Raw genomic sequence first — 24,359 nt, 5'->3', positions numbered from 1 at the left:
ACCCCATGGCAGAATCACAAAAGTCGTCTGAACAAGTTCCGAACCTTTCAGTGGTCTACCCGGAGCAACAAGCTGATCTTTTAAAGACGATGCGTGAAGTCATTCAAGAAACTTGTGAAAAATTGTTTAAGCAAAGCAGTCAAGAGCAAGCGAAACCTAAAGGGCCGTTCAGACCCAAGGGACGCACAACAAGCGGTAAACCACAGTGTTTTTACTGCAAAAAAGCAGGGCACATTGCCCGAAGCTGTTTCAGAAATCCTGAATCAGAAAATTACAAAGGCCCGGCAAAGGACGCTGGTGCAGGAACAAGCTCAAAAGAAAACCCATCCGTAAACTCGGTGGTTCAAGAACTGGTGATGCCAGAAGAAAACAAAGGTGGTTCAGAAGACTACATTTTGAATTTGAGCCCTGCGAGATTGATTAAAGAAAAAGTGAAGTGCGGTAAAGAAACTGCAACAGCTTTAATTGATACAGGAGCCGCAGTCACAGTGATTTCTCCTGAATTGTTGAAAAAAACGGGGTTCGTGGAAAAACCCCGGAGTGGACCGAAAATACGTCTTGTAAACGGCCATACTCTGTCCCCACAGAGTACAGCTGATATTGTAGTAACCCACAAAGGCAAGACTATCAAAGGAAACGCGATAGTCATGCCAATGTCAGGTTTTGAACTACTATTGGGAAATGATTTCCTACAACAGTTTCAAGCCATTCACATTGACTATGAATCTCAGGAACTGTCGTTTACGACAGGGAAGTCACCACTTCCGGAAATTTCGGCTATTCAAACAGAAGAGGTCAAGGACAACAAGCTGGTTACAAGAGATCGTCAAGAGATACCAGCATACTCAATTAAGCAGATTTCAACAACAGCTTCCAGTAAGATGGAAGGTTCCTGCATTGTGACACCCTCGGAGTCATTGTTAGCGACCAATAGCCTATCGACCGGTCATGCACTAGTCCAAAAAGATTTAGAAAAAATTCCTGTTGCTAACTTGTCTCCGAGAACGGTTTGGCTAGAAAAAGGAGTGACCTTAGGGACGTTAGAAGAACACCCTGAGGCAAAAGAGACAGAAGCGAGCCAAGAAGTCCTAGCAATCGACACCTCAGTCGAGGAACAAGATTTGAATCAAGATGAGAGCCAATTGTTAGAGCACCTAGAAGAAAGAATTGCAAAGGATCTAACAAAAGAAGAAAAAGAGGAAACATTAAAAGTCCTCAAGCAATTTATTCATTGTTTTGCACTAAATGAAGATGATTTGGGATATTGTGCAGTAGTCAAACACGACATTAACACGGGAACTACTGCCCCAATACATCAACTCCCTTACAAGAGTGCTTGGAAAGAAAGAGCAGTGATCCAAAATCAAGTGGAAGGAATGCTACGTCGAGGAGTAATTGAACCGTCTGACAGCCCTTGGTCTTCTCCAGTGGTTCTGGTGAAGAAGAAAGACGGAACTTGGCGTTTTTGTGTGGACTATCGCAAGCTCAATGCGGTAACAGTTAAAGATTCCTATCCTTTACCGCGCATAGCGGATACACTGAGTCGCCTAGAAGGGGCGACGTTCTTTTCAAGCATGGATTTGCAAGCAGGATACCACCAGGTTCCAGTGGTTAGCAGTGACAGACCGAAGACAGCTTTCATCACTGCAGATGGATTGTACCAGTTTCGCACTCTTCCGTTTGGTCTAACTAATGCCCCTGGCACTTTTCAGAGAGCCATGGACATTATTTTGGCTGGACTTCGCTGGACAACATGCCTGATCTACCTAGATGACGTCATAATTTACTCAGCAACTTTCCAACAACACTTGGAACGTCTTCGCTTAGTGCTGAGTTGCCTTGTGAAAGCTGGTTTGAAACTAAAGTGGTCAAAATGCTCATTCTTGGAGCACACTCTAAAAGTGTTGGGACATGTGATTTCAAAAGATGGTGTAGCACCAGATCCTGAAAAGCTCGAGGCAGTCTCGAACTTCCCATCACCTAGTGAAGGCTATTCTACAGCAAACAAAGTTAAACGAGTGCAAAGTTTTTTGGGCCTATGTTCGTACTATCGACGTCATATTCAAGGTTTTGCTTCAATCGCTCGCCCACTCACGTCACTCACGAAGAAAGAAATTTCGTTTGTGTGGGGAGAAGATCAGGTAAACAGTTTCGTTGCCCTGAAAAAAGCGCTTACTTCAGCTCCAGTGTTAGCCCATCCCAACTACGACTTGCCAATGGAAATTTTTCCTGACGCCTGCGGATACGGGATTGGAGGTGTGCTAGCCCAGCGTATTGATGAGGCAGAACGTCCTATCGCATACGCAAGCCGTTTACTGACTAAATCGGAAGTGAACTATTCGATAACTGAAAAAGAGTGTCTTGCATTAGTGTGGTGTCTCTCCAAGTTTAGATGTTTTGTGTGGGGCTGCAAAGTGAAAGTCGTCACAGATCATCAAGCACTGTGTTGGTTGATGAGCAAAAAAGACCTAGCAGGTCGTTTAGCACGTTGGAGCTTGTCGCTACAAGAATACGATATCACGATCGTATACCGCAGTGGAAAAACGCACGACAACGCAGATTGTCTTTCAAGAAATCCACTACCAAAGACAGAGGAGCAAGAAGACGACCGCTGTGTCGTCATAGGGGCACTAACTGATGACCTAACACTCGCTGAAGAAGAAAACGAGTCCCTGGCAGACAAACAAAAAGCCTGCAGTAATTGGAATCAGCTAATACAAAAAATCCAAAGTGGAAAAGCAAGAGTGAAAAATTTCGTGATCAACGATGGCAAACTCTACAAAGAAACTATAAAGAATGGAAAAAGTTATAGAAGATTGTGCGTACCTGTAGAGTATCGTGAAAGAATCCTATACGCCTACCATGACGACATCGTTTCCGGTCACCTTGGAATCAGTCGCACTCTGCAAAAAATTAGTGATCGTTACTACTGGCCGAAGATGACACTAGACATAGTACGTCATGTGCAGAGCTGCGTACACTGTCAGAGCAGAAAAGGAGTCCCAGACAAACCTCCAGGACTTCTACAATGCATTAAAGTGGAAAGACCGTTTCAAAAAGTAGGAATGGACCTTCTAGGGCCATTCCCGCTCTCCACAAAAGGAAACAGAATGATTATAGTGGCAGTAGATTACCTGACCAAATGGGTAGAGTTGAAAGCTATGCCCACTGGAAAGGCAGATGACGTGGCAGAGTTCTTCGTTCAACAAATCTTTCTACGCCATGGGGCTCCAGAACAAATCATCACGGATCGGGGAAAGTGCTTCATCGCCGACCTAACTCAAGCTGTCGTCAAGAAACTACTCACCAACCACAAGACGACTTCCAGTTACCACCCCCAGGCAAATGGAGCAGTGGAAAGAATGAACCATACATTGGCTGCAATGCTGTCCATGTACGTCAGCAGTGATCAACGGGATTGGGATGAAACCTTGCAGTACGTGTGCTTCGCATACAACACGGCTAGACAAGAGTCTACGGGGTACTCACCATTCTTCCTCCTCTACGGACGTGAACCAAGACTTCCCATTGACTTGGAGTTGGAAGCAGACCCAAACCCGTTGTTGGAAGAAGAAGAAGCGGCAGTGGGATATGCAGATCGTTTAATTGCCGACTTAGCAGCAGCTAGAGAGAAAGTGAAAATTAGAATGGAGAGTGTGCGGCAAAAGCAAAAGAAACTTACGATGCACGTCATAGAGAACTGACATTCAAAGAAGGAGATTTAGTGTTGATTTACAAGCCTGTGCGTAAAGTGGGAAAATCAGAAAAACTTCTTCATCGTTGACTTGGACCATTCAAAGTGTTAAGACAAACCACTCCAGTGAACTATGAAGTGATATCGGCAACCGGCCGAGGTAAAACGGATATCGTTCACGTGGTTCGGATGAAATCATTCCATGAAGCTGTGTCAGGTCCTAGCATCACCGAAGAAGCGGCAGAAAAAGAAGATGAGAATCATCTAGAAGCAGAAACACAAGAAACACCTGCTTCAACTGATCCACAAGCTCAGGCCAACTCAGAAGAAGCACCAATTGAGCAGAGTAATCCATCATCAAGCACCGAGGAAAACGACGTGGTCACGCCCGCTCCAGAACCAATCACGCCAGCTTCAACGAGAAGACCCACTCGTAGCAGAAGACCTCCGGCCAGATATTTAACTCTATTGGTGCCGTTCCTCATTTTCCTGATTGGGCCGCTGTCAACCAACTCGCTGATCCTGAGAGAAAATGCAATTTTCAAACAACAAACTGATGTGGCGTTCAGTGAATCATCGTGGACCATCGTAACAGACCTTGACTTGGGAGTAGCTGATACAGCAACAGCATACTTGAAGCAGAAGTTAACCCAGCAGCAGGAAGTAGCACAGAAGTGGAAGAATACAGGGTCACGGCCACAACAAATAGCAGCCAGAAGAATCGCTAGCAGAACAGAAACAATCCTAAGAGGAATGGAAAATGTAGCAGACCGATTGACAAACATCAGAAAAGCATTGAATACTAACCAAAGAAGTCCTCGAAGCCTTGTCGACGGTGGAGGGTCAATCCTGAAATGGCTGTTTGGAGTTTCAACACAGAAAGATTTAGAAGAATTAAATAATCAAGTACAACTTGTTGCTCGAGATCAGAGAGAAGTAATTCACATCATCGATAAGCAAGCAACAATTGTAAATGAATCACTTTGGGAATCCAGAACAAACGCAAAACTCATCAGAGAACTGCGAGGCCAGTATTCCATGCTAAGCAATGTGACAACAAACCTCATGGACAGAGTGGTGAAGATGGAAGAGTTAGAACTAAATCACTTCGAATATTACATCCAACTGGACGAAACATTTGAAGCGATGAATCAGATCTTGCAGTGGCTACAACATTTGGCCGATAGTCTCGACGTCGGCTTCAGTCTGTTGGCCAACGGACATTTGGCACCACAAATTGTTTCGCCAGCAAGATTCAACAAAGTCATTAAAATAATAAACGAGAAATTACCAAGAGGATGGTCTATCTCCAGCGAGGAGCTTTGGGTCGCCTACAGAGAATCAACCGTCACGGTGGCGGCCATGGAAAACTCGTTTCGCCTCTTCATAAATGTTCCCATCTTCGATCACAGCCAGCAGTTCAAGCTTTTCGAAATAATCAACCTTCCGGCAGCTACAGACAACGGAACACATGGCGTCTCGCTCGGAAATCTACCAGAGTACCTTGCTGTGTCCGCCGACCTCGAAACGTATCTGGAACTATCCAAAGAAAATGTTAAAGATTGCAGCAAAATAGGAAGACCGTTGTGTAAATTTCATACCGGAATTAGCAAGAGAACAACCCGAAAGTCGTGTGCAATGGCTGTCTTCTTAAACGATTCGGCCCGAATCAACACACAGTGTAAAAAGAAATTCACAGACTGGCGTGGACCTGAAGTGGTTTACATGGGATCCAATCAATGGGTCTATTCCGCAACAAAGCCGCACGAGATTGTGTTTTCGTGTCCAGCGGGAGGAGAGCAGCCACCTTTGAGAACAACAACGTTACCAGCTGTAGGAATGTTTGAAGTACCTTTGGGATGCACCGCTCGAACAGAAGAATGGGTATTCCCAGCCAGCATGGAAGGAAGTGTAACAGCGCCAAAACTACAAGCAATTGTGCTTCCAACAGTGAAAATCTTTGCACAAGATGTCCAAGAAACCGAAGGAAAAAAGCACAATTTCGTTGAGCTTCCACGAGAAAACAATACGTCGGTAGACATAATCAGTCAGCTGCTCCATCGCAACGCTCAAGCAACGTTGTCGTCTGAAATGACGGGAGAGCAAATTCAAAATTTAATTTTGGAAAAAGAAAAACAAAAAGAATTTTACCTTACTCGTTACCCTTACGAGTTAGTGGCTTTCAATATTTTCCTAACATGTGGAATAGTGCTCCTAGTGCTTAAATTCTACATGTTACACAAGCGTCTTATCGCTCACGAACAGTGCGAAGACGCTCCACCCGGAGACCCCGGGAGGGATGAAATGGAGACTGAAAATCTCTAAAAAGGAAATCGTTAGTGATAAACAAGAAAAATAACTGCTGTGTTAAAAGTGAAAAAAGTTTATTGTCAAAGAACAAAAAAAAAAAAAAAAAAAAAAAAAAAATGTACAATTATGCGCCTCGGTTAACGAGATAATTAAAAAAATTGTTGGTTTCAGCTTCATGTTCCTCTGCTTGAGCGTTCAAAACCTCAAGCCAAACAAGCCGAGCATCTACCCTGGCCTGCACTTCAGCTTGCGTCACCTCTCTGTAAAAGTCAGAGCGGCGGGGAGTCGGGTGGTAGATGTCCTGATTGGACTCTAACCACCAAAGGAGACGCGCATGAAGATGGCAAAAGTAATCCCGGTATTTGGCATACCCAGGATACGTGCTAAAAAAGAGGAGAGAAACGTCAGTGTGGAACTAAAAAACCAATCAAAGAAGAAGTACTTACCTGTAGTAATAATCGTTGATCCATGGAGCATCAACGACCAAAGGAGAGCCCAAATCAACGTTGTCATTGATCATTTTCGTTAAAACCACCACAAACTCCGCACGGTCGTGCGGATTTAGGCGAACGAAAGGGCTCCTAAAACTGGAAAACGCACTCGCGAAACTCACAAGCGCACATTCCACAAAACGCAGATTTTCAAGAAAAAAACTGAAGAGTAAACATTTTTTTGTCAAAAGCAAGAAACGAACTAAAGACGGAAGGCAGCAGTTGAATTTCTTATGCATCATAACGTCGTAGTTTACCTTTTTTCACACCTTTATGTGTGAAATGCTAATTATAGTCGTCCTTATTACGTTTGTAGTGCTAGAAAATTCCTTTTCGATAAAAGCACATTTCATTGTATGCTTGACTTCTATTGTAGTCGTTCTTCTACCTCTCCAAAGCGACCACGCTTTACCGTATGCCTGTCTTCTACTATAGTTGTCCCTTCACCTCTATAATGCGACCGCGCGCTTTTGTACGATTGACCTTTACTGTAGTTGTCCCTTCACCGTACTAAAGCGACCTCGCTCTATCGTATGCTTTTTTATTACTATAGTTACTCACTCTCTATTAGCCTTGGGGTTATTTTGAAAATTACGGGTATCTTTTCCTAATATTTTGTTCATGCCCGTGTTTACCTTTTTAATGATTGTTAGTACAGTCGGGTCGCCTGTCTTGAAGAAGGGGGACCTGTCGCGAGGGAAAGATAGCATTGTGATTGCCATTTCTGGAAAGGGGCGTCAGCCAACATTTAATTGTTTGCAGCACAGTTTCCTTGAAAAGAGGCGCTACGACACGCCAATAATTAGTAAAATGTGGCATTCCCTAGAATTCGTTCAACCCTAGAGATAGGGCGTATATCCTTCACGAGGGTATAAAAGCCCATACATTTTTTACCCTAAGTTAGTTCTTGTTAGTTCCTGATAGATCTTAAGTCCTACTCAAGTTCTCAAGTAAGTTCTCTTCACGTTCCTGTATTTCAGTCAAGTAAAGTGTAGTTATTCCTCCTTTCTGTTATGCATTGTATTTTCCCCTTTTAATTCAATACAATTCATTAAATAAAGTCCAGTGTGACAATATTGTTCTATAAGTGATCAACATGGATGTAGTCTCTTTCAAACGTTATTGACATTATTGGAATGATTTGCTAATTTCAATATTTACTAGGAAATGGTTTTCTATGCTTGGAAAAACGGGACTGGAAAAACTTTTTCTGTTTCACAACACCAATGGAAATAACTAGATATAGAAAGAAGTGAATTGGAGCTGCGGAGGATTGAACTCCGGGCTTTTCGCATGCAAAGCGAGCACTCTACCACTGAGTTACAACCCCACATTTTCATATCAATTTACACAAATTACGTTTTTTGCAAATTTCAGGTAAAATTTCAATCGTCCTTGTTACTGCTTGTAAATTGATTCAAAAGAAATTTTCTTAGTTAGATATTACATTTGTCTTAATTAAAATGTGTGCATACTTGGTATTCTTTGAAATGAACCAGTAGTGCAATCTTTAATTATAGTTCCAAATTGTTTGTAGACTATCAACATCGTTGGTTTTATTGCAGTTGCTTTTACATGTAATGCTACCTATAATTCGATGAGTTACTTCTTCATGATGATGGAATTCGGTAATTCGAATGTATTAAAAATCCTTCTTTGGGTTGGAGTAGCGGAGGATTGAACTCCGGGCTTCTCACATGCGAAGCAAACACTCTACCTCTGAGTTACAACCCCATTTATATAGACTCGATCTTACTGTAACCCAGATGTTTTTTGGTCAATTATATTATCAAATTTAATCATTCTTGTTTCTGTTGTCGCATTAGTCCATTTTCAGATATAAATGGCACTTAAATTTTATATAAGTTCTGCATTCATGGGCAAATTTTTTATGTACAAATAATGCAAAATATTGTTCTATAAGTAATCAACATGGATGTAGTCTCTTTCAAACGTTATTGACATTATTGGAATGATTTGCTAATTTCAATATTTACTAGGAAATGGTTTTCTATGCTTGGAAAAACGGGACTGGAAAAACTTTTTCTGTTTCACAACACCAATGGAAATAACTAGATATAGAAAGAAGTGAATTGGAGCTGCGGAGGATTGAACTCCGGGCTTTTCGCATGCAAAGCGAACACTCTACCACTGAGTTACAACCCCACATTTTCATTTCAATTTACACAAATTACGTTTTTTGCAAATTTCAGGTAAAATTTCAATCGTCCTTGTTACTGCTTGTAAATTGATTCAAAAGAAATTTTCTTAGTTAGATATTACATTTGTCTTAATTAAAATGTGTGCATACTTGGTATTCTTTGAAATGAACCAGTAGTGCAATCTTTAATTATAGTTCCAAATTGTTTGTAGACTATCAACATCGTTGGTTTTATTGCAGTTGCTTTTACATGTAATGCTACCTATAATTCGATGAGTTACTTTTTCATGATGATGGAATTCGGTAATTCGAATGTATTAAAAATCCTTCTTTGGGTTGGAGTAGCGGAGGATTGAACTCCGGGCTTCTCACATGCGAAGCAAACACTCTACCTCTGAGTTACAACCCCATTTATATAGACTCGATCTTACTGTAACCCAGATGTTTTTTGGTCAATTATATTATCAAATTTAATCATTCTTGTTTCTGTTGTCGCAATAGTCCATTTTCAGATATAAATGGCACTTAAATTTTATATAAGTTCTGCATTCATGGGCAAATTTTTTATGTACAAATAATGCAAAATATTGTTCTATAAGTGATCAACATGGATGTAGTATCTTTCAAACGTTATTGACATTATTGGAATGATTTGCTAATTTCAATATTTACTAGGAAATGGTTTTCTATGCTTGGAAAAACGGGACTGGAAAAACTTGTTCTGTTTCACAACACCAATGGAAATAACTAGATATAGAAAGAAGTGAATTGGAGCTGCGGAGGATTGAACTCCGGGCTTTTGGCATGCAAAGCGAACACTCTACCACTGAGTTACAACACCACATTTTCATATCAATTTACACAAATTACGTTTTTTGCAAATTTCAGGTAAAATTTCAATCGTCCTTGTTACTGCTTGTAAATTGATTCAAAAGAAATTTTCTTAGTTAGATATTACATTTGTCTTAATTAAAATGTGTGCATACTTGGTATTCTTTGAAATGAACCAGTAGTGCAATCTTTAATTATAGTTCCAAATTGTTTGTAGACTATCAACATCGTTGGTTTTATTGCAGTTGCTTTTACATGTAATGCTACCTATAATTCGATGAGTTAATTTTTCATGATGATGGAATTCGGTAATTCGAATGTATTAAAAATCCTTCTTTGGGTTGGAGTTGCGGAGGATTGAACTCCGGGCTTTTCACATGCGAAGCAAACACTCTACCTCTGAGTTACAACCCCATTTATATAGACTCGATCTTACTGTAACCCAGATGTTTTTTGGTCAATTATATTATCAAATTTAATCATTCTTGTTTCTGTTGTCGCAATAGTCCATTTTCAGATATAAATGGCACTTAAATTTTATATAAGTTCTGCATTCATGGGCAAATTTTTTATGTACAAATAATGCAAAATATTGTTCTATAAGTGATCAACATGGATGTAGTATCTTTCACACGTTATTGACATTATTGGAATGATTTGCTAATTTCAATATTTACTAGGAAATGGTTTTCTATGCTTGGAAAAACGGGAGTGGAAAAACTTGTTCTGTTTCACAACACCAATGGAAATAACTAGATATAGAAAGAAGTGAATTGGAGCTGCGGAGGATTGAACTCCGGGCTTTTGGCATGCAAAGCGAACACTCTACCACTGAGTTACAACACCACATTTTCATATCAATTTACACAAATTACGTTTTTTGCAAATTTCAGGTAAAATTTCAATCGTCCTTGTTACTGCTTGTAAATTGATTCAAAAGAAATTTTCTTAGTTAGATATTACATTTGTCTTAATTAAAATGTGTGCATACTTGGTATTCTTTGAAATGAACCAGTAGTGCAATCTTTAATTATAGTTCCAAATTGTTTGTAGACTATCAACATCGTTGGTTTTATTGCAGTTGCTTTTACATGTAATGCTACCTATAATTCGATGAGTTACTTTTTCATGATGATGGAATTCGGTAATTCGAATGTATTAAAAATCCTTCTTTGGGTTGGAGTTGCGGAGGATTGAACTACGGGCTTTTCACATGCGAAGCAAACACTCTCTACCTCTGAGTTACAACCCCATTTATATAGACTCGATCTTACTGAAACCCAGATGTTTTTTGGTCAATTATATTATCAAATTTAATCATTCTTGTTTCTGTTGTCGCATTATTCCATTTTCAGATATAAATGGCACTTAAATTTTATATAAGTTCTGCATTCATGGGCAAATTTTTTATGTACAAATAATGCAAAATATTGTTCTATAAGTGATCAACATGGATGTAGTCTCTTTCAAACGTTATTGACATTATTGGAATGATTTGCTAATTTCAATATTTACTAGGAAATGGTTTTCTATGCTTGGAAAAACGGGACTGGAAAAACTTGTTCTGTTTCACAACACCAATGGAAATAACTAGATATAGAAAGAAGTGAATTGGAGCTGCGGAGGATTGAACTCCGGGCTTTTCGCATGCAAAGCGAGCACTCTACCACTGAGTTACAACCCCACATTTTCATATCAATTTACACAAATTACGTTTTTTGCAAATTTCAGGTAAAATTTCAATCGTCCTTGTTACTGCTTGTAAATTGATTCAAAAGAAATTTTCTTAGTTAGATATTACATTTGTCTTAATTAAAATGTGTGCATACTTGGTATTCTTTGAAATGAACCAGTAGTGCAATCTTTAATTATAGTTCCAAATTGTTTGTAGACTATCAACATCGTTGGTTTTATTGCAGTTGCTTTTACATGTAATGCTACCTATAATTCGATGAGTTAATTTTTCATGATGATGGAATTCGGTAATTCGAATGTATTAAAAATCCTTCTTTGGGTTGGAGTTGCGGAGGATTGAACTCCGGGCTTTTCACATGCGAAGCAAACACTCTACCTCTGAGTTACAACCCCATTTATATAGACTCGATCTTACTGTAACCCAGATGTTTTTTGGTCAATTATATTATCAAATTTAATCATTCTTGTTTCTGTTGTCGCATTAGTCCATTTTCAGATATAAATGGCACTTAAATTTTATATAAGTTCTGCATTCATGGGCAAATTTTTTATGTACAAATAATGCAAAATATTGTTCTATAAGTGATCAACATGGATGTAGTCTCTTTCAAAAGTTATTGACATTATTGGAATGATTTGCTAATTTCAATATTTACTAGGAAATGGTTTTCTATGCTTGGAAAAACGGGACTGGAAAAACTTGTTCTGTTTCACAACACCAATGGAAATAACTAGATATAGAAAGAAGTGAATTGGAGCTGCGGAGGATTGAACTCCGGGCTTTTCGCATGCAAAGCGAGCACTCTACCACTGAGTTACAACCCCACATTTTCATATCAATTTACACAAATTACGTTTTTTGCAAATTTCAGGTAAAATTTCAATCGTCCTTGTTACTGCTTGTAAATTGATTCAAAAGAAATTTTCTTAGTTAGATATTACATTTGTCTTAATTAAAATGTGTGCATACTTGGTATTCTTTGAAATGAACCAGTAGTGCAATCTTTAATTATAGTTTCAAATTGTTTGTAGACTATCAACATCGTTGGTTTTATTGCAGTTGCTTTTACATGTAATGCTACCTATAATTCGATGAGTTAATTTTTCATGATGATGGAATTCGGTAATTCGAATGTATTAAAAATCCTTCTTTGGGTTGGAGTTGCGGAGGATTGAACTCCGGGCTTTTCACATGCGAAGCAAACACTCTACCTCTGAGTTACAACCCCATTTATATAGACTCGATCTTACTGTAACCCAGATGTTTTTTGGTCAATTATATTATCAAATTTAATCATTCTTGTTTCTGTTGTCGCATTAGTCCATTTTCAGATATAAATGGCACTTAAATTTTATATAAGTTCTGCATTCATGGGCAAATTTTTTATGTACAAATAATGCAAAATATTGTTCTATAAGTAATCAACATGGATGTAGTCTCTTTCAAACGTTATTGACATTATTGGAATGATTTGCTAATTTCAATATTTACTAGGAAATGGTTTTCTATGCTTGGAAAAACGGGACTGGAAAAACTTTTTCTGTTTCACAACACCAATGTAAATAACTAGATATAGAAAGAAGTGAATTGGAGCTGCGGACGATTGAACTCCGGGCTTTTCGCATGCAAAGCGAACACTCTACCACTGAGTTACAACCCCACATTTTCATATCAATTTACACAAATTACGTTTTTTGCAAATTTCAGGTAAAATTTCAATCGTCCTTGTTACTGCTTGTAAATTGATTCAAAAGAAATTTTCTTAGTTAGATATTACATTTGTCTTAATTAAAATGTGTGCATACTTGGTATTCTTTGAAATGAACCAGTAGTGCAATCTTTAATTATAGTTCCAAATTGTTTGTAGACTATCAACATCGTTGGTTTTATTGCAGTTGCTTTTACATGTAATGCTACCTATAATTCGATGAGTTACTTTTTCATGATGATGGAATTCGGTAATTCGAATGTATTAAAAATCCTTCTTTGGGTTGGAGTTGCGGAGGATTGAACTACGGGCTTTTCACATGCGAAGCAAACACTCTCTACCTCTGAGTTACAACCCCATTTATATAGACTCGATCTTACTGAAACCCAGATGTTTTTTGGTCAATTATATTATCAAATTTAATCATTCTTGTTTCTGTTGTCGCATTAGTCCATTTTCAGATATAAATGGCACTTAAATTTTATATAAGTTCTGCATTCATGGGCAAATTTTTTATGTACAAATAATGCAAAATATTGTTCTATAAGTGATCAAAATGGATGTAGTCTCTTTCGAACGTTATTGACATTATTGGAATGATTTGCTAATTTCAATATTTACTAGGAAATGGTTTTCTATGCTTGGAAAAACGGGACTGGAAAAACTTGTTCTGTTTCACAACACCAATGGAAATAACTAGATATAGAAAGAAGTGAATTGGAGCTGCGGAGGATTGAACTCCGGGCTTTTCGCATGCAAAGCGAGCACTCTACCACTGAGTTACAACCCCACATTTTCATATCAATTTACACAAATTACGTTTTTTGCAAATTTCAGGTAAAATTTCAATCGTCCTTGTTACTGCTTGTAAATTGATTCAAAAGAAATTTTCTTAGTTAGATATTACATTTGTCTTAATTAAAATGTGTGCATACTTGGTATTCTTTGAAATGAACCAGTAGTGCAATCTTTAATTATAGTTCCAAATTGTTTGTAGACTATCAACATCGTTGGTTTTATTGCAGTTGCTTTTACATGTAATGCTACCTATAATTCGATGAGTTACTTTTTCATGATGATGGAATTCGGTAATTCGAATGTATTAAAAATCCTTCTTTGGGTTGGAGTTGCGGAGGATTGAACTCCGGGCTTTTCACATGCGAAGCAAACACTCTCTACCTCTGAGTTAGAACCCCATTTATATAGACTCGATCTTACTGAAACCCAGATGTTTTTTGGTCAATTATATTATCAAATTTAATCATTCTTGTTTCTGTTGTCGCATTAGTCCATTTTCAGATATAAATGGCACTTAAATTTTATATAAGTTCTGCATTCATGGGCAAATTTTTTATGTACAAATAATGCAAAATATTGTTCTATAAGTGATCAACATGGATGTAGTCTCTTTCAAACGTTATTGACATTATTGGAATGATTTGCTAATTTCAATATTTACTAGGAAATGGTTTTCTATGCTTGGAAAAACGGGACTGGAAAAACTTGTTCTGTTTCACAACACCAATGGAAATAACTAGATATAGAAAGAAGTGAATTGGAGCTGCGGAGGATTGAACTCCGAGCTTTTCGCATGCAAAGCGAACACTCTACCACTGAGTTACAACCCCACATTTTCATATCAATTTACACAAATTACGTTTTTTGCAAATTTCAGGTAAAATTTCAATCGTCCTTGTTACTGCTTGTAAATTGATTCAAAAGAAATTTTCTTAGTTAGATATTACATTTGTCTTAATTAAAATGTGTGCATACTTGGTATTCTTTGAAATGAACCAGTAGTGCAATCTTTAATTATAGTTCCAAATTGTTTGTAGACTATCAACATCGTTGGTTTTATTGCAGTTGCTTTTACATGTAATGCTACCTATAATTCGATGAGTTACTTTTTCATTGATGGAATTCAATGATTGAACTCCGGGCTTTTCACATGCGAAGCAAACACTCTACCTCTGAGTTACAACCCCACATTTTCATATCAATTTACACAAATTACGTTTTTTGCAAATTTCAGGTAAAATTTCAATCGTCCTTGTTACTGCTTGTAAATTGATTCAAAAGAAATTTTCTTAGTTAGATATTACATTTGCCTTAATTAAAATGTGTGCATACTTGGTATTCTTTGAAATGAACCAGTAGTGCAATCTTTAATTATAGTTCCAAATTGTTTGTAGACTATCAACATCGTTGGTTTTATTGCAGTTGCTTTTACATGTAATGCTACCTATAATTCGATGAGTTACTTTTTCATGATGATGGAATTCGGTAATTCGAATGTATTAAAAATCCTTCTTTGGGTTGGAGTTGCGGAGGATTGAACTCCGGGCTTTTCACATGCGAAGCAAACACTCTCTACCTCTGAGTTAGAACCCCATTTATATAGACTCGATCTTACTGAAACCCAGATGTTTTTTGGTCAATTATATTATCAAATTTAATCATTCTTGTTTCTGTTGTCGCATTAGTCCATTTTCAGATATAAATGGCACTTAAATTTTATATAAGTTCTGCATTCATGGGCAAATTTTTTATGTACAAATAATGCAAAATATTGTTCTATAAGTGATCAACATGGATGTAGTCTCTTTCAAACGTTATTGACATTATTGGAATGATTTGCTAATTTCAATATTTACTAGGAAATGGTTTTCTATGCTTGGAAAAACGGGACTGGAAAAACTTGTTCTGTTTCACAACACCAATGGAAATAACTAGATATAGAAAGAAGTGAATTGGAGCTGCGGAGGATTGAACTCCGAGCTTTTCGCATGCAAAGCGAACACTCTACCACTGAGTTACAACCCCACATTTTCATATCAATTTACACAAATTACGTTTTTTGCAAATTTCAGGTAAAATTTCAATCGTCCTTGTTACTGCTTGTAAATTGATTCAAAAGAAATTTTCTTAGTTAGATATTACATTTGCCTTAATTAAAATGTGTGCATACTTGGTATTCTTTGAAATGAACCAGTAGTGCAATCTTTAATTATAGTTCCAAATTGTTTGTAGACTATCAACATCGTTGGTTTTATTGCAGTTGCTTTTACATGTAATGCTACCTATAATTCGATGAGTTACTTTTTCATGATGATGGAATTCGGTAATTCGAATGTATTAAAAATCCTTCTTTGGGTTGGAGTAGCGGAGGATTGAACTCCGGGCTTCTCACATGCGAAGCAAACACTCTACCTCTGAGTTACAACCCCATTTATATAGACTCGATCTTACTGTAACCCAGATGTTTTTTGGTCAATTATATTATCAAATTTAATCATTCTTGTTTCTGTTGTCGCATTAGTCCATTTTCAGATATAAATGGCACTTAAATTTTATATAAGTTCTGCATTCATGGGCAAATTTTTTATGTACAAATAATGCAAAATATTGTTCTATAAGTGATCAACATGGATGTAGTCTCTTTCAAACGTTATTGACATTATTGGAATGATTTGCTAATTTCAATATTTACTAGGAAATGGTTTTCTATGCTTGGAAAAACGGGACTGGAAAAACTTGTTCTGTTTCACAACACCAATGGAAATAACTAGATATAGAAAGAAGTGAATTGGAGCTGCGGAGGATTGAACTCCGAGCTTTTCGCATGCAAAGCGAACACTCTACCACTGAGTTACAACCCCACATTTTCATATCAATTTACACAAATTACGTTTTTTGCAAATTTCAGGTAAAATTTCAATCGTCCTTGTTACTGCTTGTAAATTGATTCAAAAGAAATTTTCTTAGTTAGATATTACATTTGTCTTAATTAAAATGTGTGCATACTTGGTATTCTTTGAAATGAACCAGTAGTGCAATCTTTAATTATAGTTCCAAATTGTTTGTAGGCTATCAACATCGTTGGTTTTATTGCAGTTGCTTTTACATGTAATGCTACCTATAATTCGATGAGTTACTTTTTCATGATGATGGAATTCGGTAATTCGAATGTATTAAAAATCCTTCTTTGGGTTGGAGTTGCGGAGGATTGAACTCCGGGCTTTTCACATGCGAAGCAAACACTTTACCTCTGAGTTACAACCCCATTTATATAGACTCGATCTTACTGAAACCCAGATGTTTTTTGGTCAATTATATTATCAAATTTAATCATTCTTGTTTTTGTTGTCGCATTAGTCCATTTTCAGATATAAATGGCACTTAAATTTTATATAAGTTCTGCATTCATGGGCAAATTTTTTATGTACAAATAATGCAAAATATTGTTCTATAAGTGATCAACATGGATGTAGTCTCTTTCAAACGTTATTGACATTATTGGAATGATTTGCTAATTTCAATATTTACTAGGAAATGGTTTTCTATGCTTGGAAAAACGGGACTGGAAAAACTTGTTCTGTTTCACAACACCAATGGAAATAACTAGATATAGAAAGAAGTGAATTGGAGCTGCGGAGGATTGAACTCCGGGCTTCTCGCATGCAAAGCGAGCACTCTACCACTGAGTTACAACCCCACATTTTCATATCAATTTACACAAATTACGTTTTTTGCAAATTTCAGGTAAAATTTCAATCGTCCTTGTTACTGCTTGTAAATTGATTCAAAAGAAATTTTCTTAGTTAGATATTACATTTGTCTTAATTAAAATGTGTGCATACTTGGTATTCTTTGAAATGGTAAAGCATTCTTTTAGTGATTGAAAGAATGACTTTACGATATTTAAGACCAATTGTAATAAGAAAATAAAGTCGGAAGGCGTTACCACAATGTCGAATATATTTTATTTTAATAGCCCCAAAGGATAATAAAAGAATACACAATTATACGATATAAATGGGAAACGGGAATATAAAAATGGAGTTATGCGAGTTTAATCTTACCGTCACTACCGTGGCGAAGATAAAATAGAGATGGTAAATGTTACACGGAAAAATAAAGATAATAAGGCTGCCGGTCGCACAAGAAGCGATGAGGAGCACTCACAGTAATGATTGAATAAGATATAAAATTGAACTCACTAGACTTTAAGAATTAAACAGCACTTTGTAGCACTAAGAATGAAAAACTAGAACTGGAATTAAAACAGGAGAAATCTGAAGAGAATTGAAGAGAACTGAAGATAACTGAAGAACTGTAGAACTGAGAAACTGAAACACTGCTCAACAACAAGTGGACTGACTTTTGGGAACAAAAAGGGCATTCTTTTATACTTCCACAAGAATGAGGGAAACATAGCATTTCCGTCAAATGACTCCGGATGCGGAATGTCGCACACGCATTTCGTATTCATGGAAATGCATGGCGCGATGTCCTACGCATCTAGCACATCCAATCAGCAACAAGGAGGATGTCAAATATAATATAAAAGTAGATTTCTGCGAGAGGGCATCAACACTTGAAGTAGGACATTTATAAGACGTAGTTTATCAAAAGAAGGGCAATGGACGTAACATATAATTATATTGACAAGAACAACAAACAGACACAATATAATTCAAAGATTGTATTTTCTCATGGCTTCGTTACATCACTCCCGGCGGTGCGAGATTACGTCCCCTAATCAGATTTGGTAAGCGAAATCCGGCTCCGGTTCTTGAATTGGGCGACAGCATAACTTGCTGATAAGTCCGAAAAATCCACAGCCATAACAAATGCATAAGAAAAGTAGACCCAGGAGGCAGAGTACGCCGATGAAGAAATAATTTTTAATAGTTTCCCACCAGCTGGTATAAGTGGTCACTCCAGATGCGGATAACAAAACGTTGGTGACACTTGGACGATTATTGGTTGAAAACTCATTCGGCGAATGTTCATTCATCGCTGCGGCAATATCAGCCATTATACTCATATGATCCATAATAGTTTCACTATACGCAGGGTTACTTTTATGTTCATAATCGAAAAATTTTACATCTTCATACCGAAAAGAATGCGCAGGAGTTTGTACCGGTTACACGATACTTGCGTTCACGGGATTCCAAGTGTTATTGCGAAACGCATAAGGTATGTCATTGAAGTTCACAAATCCATTTGTCCAATAACACGGCGAATATTTAACGAGTTCCCAACCGTCCAGGTTAATTGTATAATTTTTAAATTTTGGTTGCGGTCCGCAAGATGTTACGACGGTTTCAAAAGTCACATTTAAAGGTTTACACGATATGACAACGGCGGTTTTTCCAAAGGCTTGTAATTTTGTGCATTTGGGTAGATCTAGATGTGAAGCAGCTAACCAGCCATTATATTGTGCTGCAATAATTGCTCTTACATGTTTCGCATTTCTTGAATCACACTGTAAGATTTGAATTAATCGTGATAATTCATTTTCATGGTCCGTAAGTTGATCACGAACATATTGTAAAGTAGCGGGATGGTCCAAATTTTGGCCGTCAGATGGCGCGGGGTCCGCTAATATTATTGTCGACAAATTTTCCATGATGGCCGCCGTTGTAACGAAGAGTTTTGATTGGCCGAGAATATTAAAGGCATCAGATTTCTTTAAACAAGAGTTTTGTATGGGAATACAACGCGGTTGAAAAATTAAATGAAAATCCAATTGTTTTTTGTCATCTTGAAGGCGAAAAATTTTATCATTTTCCGTTTTTCGTATTAATTTTCCAATTCCAGATTTAATGAGATGAGCTTTCGGTTCAGATCGTTGCGTATATGTTTTGTCCCAAACTAATGTCAAGTGATTATGCGACAAATGACCTGTTGAGGCCGAAGCAATTCCAATCGGTGTCGAAAAATTACCGTCTTCTATATCTTGATACAAACCACCTTTTCGAGCACACAATTAATAATTTCCACATCAATCGTTTGAAGCCATCGACCGTAAATTTCAGGTTCACGGTCAAACACATATTTATTTTCCGCAGCACTCATTTTGTTTTCGTCGCACCGAAGACTGTTAATCATATCATTACACTCATTTGGCGTAGTGTCGAGTGGAATTTTATCGGGCACAGTCACTAATTGTCCAAAAAAGTTTATGGTGACATGTCGTATTTGTTTCCACTTTGCACAAATATATCCTGGAAAATGAACAGCCGCACGCACTTCACTACATATGGAATATTGTACGTCGAGGGAATGTTTATCATTTATTTCCGGATGGCAATCGGCATCCGAAAATTGAATTATTCCCATTTTTGAGGATTCGGCACAATCACATACAGTCGCTTCAAAAGCTTGCGTTTTCATTCCAATAAGGCATAGCAGTAAAATAATTGGTAATGGCGACATTTCTACATATGACAGAAATATGAAAAGAATAGTACATAAGAAAAATTTAATAAAGCAGTGGCCAAAATATTCTACGTCGACATTGGTTTTTTAAAATATTTCTATATATATATATATGAGATAGAATAAAAGATAGAAGAAAAAGAAGGTAAAAGTGAAAAATTTCCCGACGGCTTCGAAAGGTCAACATTCTTTCCCGACGGCTTTTCAGTAGCCGCGCTACGGCAAGGAATAGAAAATAAAAGGGCAAATAAGAATATAAAAGACAAACAAAATAAGTGCAAATACACATCAAAGCAATTATGTATTCTCTTATCCATTCCATTATCATTATTTCTTTCTTTCGTTTTCTTTATTTTTTCCTATTGTTTTTTTGTTTTTTTTTAAACAGGTGATTTGTATATACATCAGGTTATATATATATCATGACGTAAAATCACCTTTACGTTTGATCTTTTTTTTTTTTTAATGTTAAGAGAATACAAATACAAATGTAGAATCAAAAGTCTGTATATAATAGATAATAGACTACAAAAGGACATACAAGATTTAATTATAAAAGAAATGAATGTGGAGAAAAATGATAGCATAAAGAAAACAATACAACGAAAGGTTAATCATCGATGGTTATGACTATCGGACCATTGGGGCGCCTACCGGGCCGTCCGCAGGTAGGGCAGACGTCTTTTATCCACCATTGGGATAGCGCCCAATTCTGTGGTGGAGGCATGCGGTTCTGCGGATCGAGTTCTAAAATTTCTTGAAGCTTTTCGACAGACCGCTGCCAATTCTCTTCGTATAACACGTTTTGTAGCTCTAATTTCAAGACTCCTGTGCGAAGGTGTAGTTCGTGCAGGTGTAAGTCGTGTCGGGTAGGCCAGGTGGGGCGCGCGGGGTAAGAACGTACGGGTTCCGGCATAAGCGTAGCGATTGGCCTTACGCGCACCGGGTTGGATGTCGCCTGAGGTGTAGCCGGGTTGGATTGGACCCAGGGTGGAACACGGATCCGGGATGGCAAATTCACTTGAGGTGGAAAAGGTACCTGGGGCGGAACAGGTGACGTGCGGGGGGTGACAGATGGCCCCGCTTCCGGCTCAGTCGAATTGTCTTGTCGAAGTCGCCAATATCTGTCGGAACTATGCCGACGAGTGGTGTAGGGATAAAGCCGATAATCTCCAGTATGGTCCTTAGACATTTTGTAAAAGGATTTTCAAAAATTGTGAGAAAGGATTGATTCCTCTCCTGGGCTTCACGTTTGTTATATAGGGAAATAGTGTCATTGTCAGCTTTCTTGAAATAACTACTTGGAATTGATAAAAAAAAAAAAATTTCTTCTTTTTCGATTCCAAAAAACGACACGTTTAACGCAGAAGAAACAATTAAAAAATTGTTTCTTCTTGATGTTGTAAGCAAGTCTTCTTTTGTTTCTGAATCCGTTTTTGTTGCGAAGCAAGCGAAGGGGCAACCGTATATGGATAACATGAAGAAGGGAACAGATTACAATTTCCACGAAATACAAAGCATATACAAAAATTAATATATAATAAGCATATATCTATATAACAGAAATAACAATTGATACAATTTAAAAACTATAAGAAACAGAAGAAATTATCGTCAGATTCTATATATATATATTTGAAAATATATATATATATGTCATCCTGTATTCGCAACCTTGCCGTTCGCTTATCCAATTTCTATTACAGTAGTGTAATACTACTCCTCTCTTTGATATATTTGAATTTCAGCTTCTATTTATTATTTATTTTAAATTTTTTTTCAACGTCTCCACCAACTGTGGCTCGTTAAAAAAAAAAGAATTCCCCTTTTTTTTTTTTTTTTTCTTCTCCCCATTTTTATTATCCGTAAGAGTCAAAATTAAAATTGTATACCCAAAATTTGTATCTAACTGACAAGTATATTGTTTGTCGGATAAGCCAATGCAAAACATGCTAAATGTTGACAAAGAGACACAAGAATAGAATCATAAGAAAAATAACACATAAACAAAAGGAATAATATGATAGGCCACAAGAAAAGCATTACAAAAAAAGAGATAAATTTTATAAAGACGAAAAAAAAAAATTCTTCATCTGTCTTTCTTCTTTAATTGTTCTTGCAGAATCTGCAACGGTAGTGAGGATTCCAATCCTCGGGAAACCATCCGTAGAGAGGTGGGCTCCTATTCTCAGGGTCAAGATCCAAAATTCTTTTCAATTTCACAACTGCTTTTCTCCAATTTTCCTGACGGATTTGAAGTTGAAGTTCGTCCGCCAAATCCCTGGTCCGCTTCCGCATTTCCCTGTTGAAACGCCTCTTTTCCTTACGCCAGTTGTGTTCGTCTTCTGAATCCTCAGAATGGGCTTCTGGGCTTCGGTAGGATTCCAACATGTTATCACAATACTTGTCAGCTTCATCTCTCTGCTTTCGTTGTTCTTCAGTCACTGCTGGATACAGACTACATCCTTCTCCCTCTTAATTTCTTCTTCTTCGTCGGTGCTTTCGACTTCACCGTCTTCGAGCTTACACTTTTTTCCCGCAGGCTCTTCCTCTCCCATGGTCAATTGCGAAGTCATCGCTACTTCGACGGTTTGGGTGACGTCCCACTCGTTCAATTCAACAGTGCTGTCCGAATTCATGTCGTAATCAAGATCACTAACCACAAACTGTTGAATATCTGCCACTATGTGTCACGAGCTTATATAGTCCCTTCTGCCCGTAATTAAAGTAGAGAAGGAAAGATTCAAATTAAAATCCAGCAGTGTATCGAATAGGCTTCCTGCGATTTCTTTTTGGACGTCCGGTGTTCGAGACCGTTTTGGGATCATCTTTTTTCCCATTTTCTTGAGAAATTCCAGAATCTTGCGAATTCCGTTGAATGAAATCCGTCTTCATTGGTAATTCCATAGAATTTTGTTTATTTTCCGTTGCTTGAAATTGCTGGTTTTCAAACTCCTTTCCGGTGTGTATTTTCATATCTTCGTCCAGAAGTGCGTTGTTTATTACAGAAGGGTTTACAATTTCTTGGACATCACCCAAATCACCAACCTCATCTATAGGCCTATCCACATTTTCTGACAAATCAATAGTTTGAGTAGAAATCGTTTTACGAAATCGACTCTCAAATTCAGAAGACGACTCAAATGGGGGACAATGCTCTGTCTTCCAAAGCATTGTTTCATACAAAGGTTTTAATCTGTTAACGTGAGTACGTTGACTGATATAAGAGTTATCCGCTATATCTACAGTATTATTAGAATATACTTTCACTATCCTATATGGTCCTTTATATTTAGAAGTGAATTTCCTGCTATCCCCATATTTAGCTAATCCCAAAAATGATCTCATTTCGTCTACGGAAGAAGGTGTTTTATAATTCACTATTTTATCGATTTTTCCCTGGATCTGGCTTAATCCCTTCATTCGAAATGACATGGCCTAAATAATTTACCGATCGTTTAATAAACTGGCATTATTTAAGTTTCAATTTTAAATTTGCATCCTGTAGCAGTTGAAAAATTTCACGAATATCCCTCAAATGGTCGTCGAAATTATCAGAAAAGATTATCACATCTTCCAAATAAACTAATGCCTTACTTCCCAAAACGTCTTTCAGTACATAATTCATTAGTCTTTGAAATGTGGCAGGTGCATTGCACAAGCCAAATGCCATACGCTTAAATTCCTAAAGATTATTTTCTGCAACAAATGCTGTTTTTTCTATTGCTGGCTCATCTACCTGAATTTGCTAATATCCAGCAGCTAAATCGAGAGTATTGAAAAATTTCTTCCCATACAATTTATCCAATGTTTCATCTATCCTTGGCATAGGAAAAGAATCTTTCTTTGTGATACTATTTAATTTTCGATAATCGACGCAAAACCTCACTTCTCCACTTTTTTTCTCAACTAAAACCACAGGTGAAGCCCATCGCGAATTTCGAATGCTGAATTACATCCGCATCAAGCATTTCTTGTACCTTATCCTCTAATAATTTTCTTTGATTATTTGTAACTCTGTAAGGGCGTTGTCGTATAGGGCCTCGTCCCTGTGTATTAACTGTATGTTTTATAAGATCTGTGTTGCCTAATTCTGAATCTTTTGCAGCGAACAAGTCGTGAAAGTCATTTAATAATTTAGCGAGCTGTGTTTGAAATTCAGGGTCGACCTCCGGAATCACAATAGGCTCTTTTACTACGTTAGGCCTGTCCTCAACTTTATTTAAAGAAATTTTTCC

The 24,359-nt window shown here is 37.4% G+C and overlaps 15 non-coding genes across 15 annotated transcripts; all 15 read right to left on the bottom strand.

Moving 5' to 3' along the window:
• Nucleotides 1-7,753: 7,753 nt before the first annotated feature.
• Nucleotides 7,754-7,825, bottom strand: Trnaa-ugc (transfer RNA alanine (anticodon UGC)). The gene has a single exon. It is a non-coding gene; the product is annotated as a tRNA-Ala (tRNA).
• Nucleotides 7,826-8,589: 764 nt separating this feature from the next.
• Trnaa-ugc (transfer RNA alanine (anticodon UGC)) lies at nt 8,590-8,661 on the bottom strand. The gene has a single exon. It is a non-coding gene; the product is annotated as a tRNA-Ala (tRNA).
• Nucleotides 8,662-9,425: 764 nt separating this feature from the next.
• Trnaa-ugc (transfer RNA alanine (anticodon UGC)) lies at nt 9,426-9,497 on the bottom strand. Its single transcript has one exon. It is a non-coding gene; the product is annotated as a tRNA-Ala (tRNA).
• Nucleotides 9,498-9,829: 332 nt separating this feature from the next.
• Nucleotides 9,830-9,901, bottom strand: Trnaa-cgc (transfer RNA alanine (anticodon CGC)). Its single transcript has one exon. It is a non-coding gene; the product is annotated as a tRNA-Ala (tRNA).
• A 360-nt stretch (nt 9,902-10,261) lies between these two features.
• Trnaa-ugc (transfer RNA alanine (anticodon UGC)) lies at nt 10,262-10,333 on the bottom strand. Its single transcript has one exon. It is a non-coding gene; the product is annotated as a tRNA-Ala (tRNA).
• Nucleotides 10,334-11,099: 766 nt separating this feature from the next.
• Nucleotides 11,100-11,171, bottom strand: Trnaa-ugc (transfer RNA alanine (anticodon UGC)). The gene has a single exon. It is a non-coding gene; the product is annotated as a tRNA-Ala (tRNA).
• Nucleotides 11,172-11,503: 332 nt separating this feature from the next.
• On the bottom strand, nt 11,504-11,575 carry Trnaa-cgc (transfer RNA alanine (anticodon CGC)). Its single transcript has one exon. It is a non-coding gene; the product is annotated as a tRNA-Ala (tRNA).
• A 360-nt stretch (nt 11,576-11,935) lies between these two features.
• On the bottom strand, nt 11,936-12,007 carry Trnaa-ugc (transfer RNA alanine (anticodon UGC)). Its single transcript has one exon. It is a non-coding gene; the product is annotated as a tRNA-Ala (tRNA).
• A 332-nt stretch (nt 12,008-12,339) lies between these two features.
• On the bottom strand, nt 12,340-12,411 carry Trnaa-cgc (transfer RNA alanine (anticodon CGC)). Its single transcript has one exon. It is a non-coding gene; the product is annotated as a tRNA-Ala (tRNA).
• Nucleotides 12,412-12,771: 360 nt separating this feature from the next.
• Nucleotides 12,772-12,843, bottom strand: Trnaa-ugc (transfer RNA alanine (anticodon UGC)). The gene has a single exon. It is a non-coding gene; the product is annotated as a tRNA-Ala (tRNA).
• A 766-nt stretch (nt 12,844-13,609) lies between these two features.
• Nucleotides 13,610-13,681, bottom strand: Trnaa-ugc (transfer RNA alanine (anticodon UGC)). Its single transcript has one exon. It is a non-coding gene; the product is annotated as a tRNA-Ala (tRNA).
• A 766-nt stretch (nt 13,682-14,447) lies between these two features.
• On the bottom strand, nt 14,448-14,519 carry Trnaa-ugc (transfer RNA alanine (anticodon UGC)). Its single transcript has one exon. It is a non-coding gene; the product is annotated as a tRNA-Ala (tRNA).
• Nucleotides 14,520-15,642: 1,123 nt separating this feature from the next.
• Trnaa-ugc (transfer RNA alanine (anticodon UGC)) lies at nt 15,643-15,714 on the bottom strand. The gene has a single exon. It is a non-coding gene; the product is annotated as a tRNA-Ala (tRNA).
• Nucleotides 15,715-16,478: 764 nt separating this feature from the next.
• On the bottom strand, nt 16,479-16,550 carry Trnaa-ugc (transfer RNA alanine (anticodon UGC)). Its single transcript has one exon. It is a non-coding gene; the product is annotated as a tRNA-Ala (tRNA).
• Nucleotides 16,551-17,314: 764 nt separating this feature from the next.
• On the bottom strand, nt 17,315-17,386 carry Trnaa-ugc (transfer RNA alanine (anticodon UGC)). The gene has a single exon. It is a non-coding gene; the product is annotated as a tRNA-Ala (tRNA).
• Between the last annotated feature and the right edge of the window lie 6,973 nt (nt 17,387-24,359).

This window comes from Daphnia carinata, unplaced genomic scaffold (assembly GCF_022539665.2).
Source record: "Daphnia carinata strain CSIRO-1 unplaced genomic scaffold, CSIRO_AGI_Dcar_HiC_V3 NW_026453037.1, whole genome shotgun sequence".
Classification (NCBI taxonomy): domain Eukaryota; kingdom Metazoa; phylum Arthropoda; class Branchiopoda; order Diplostraca; family Daphniidae; genus Daphnia; species Daphnia carinata.
Note: the sequence above shows the minus strand (reverse complement) of the source record. Positions and strands in the feature narration are given on the sequence as shown.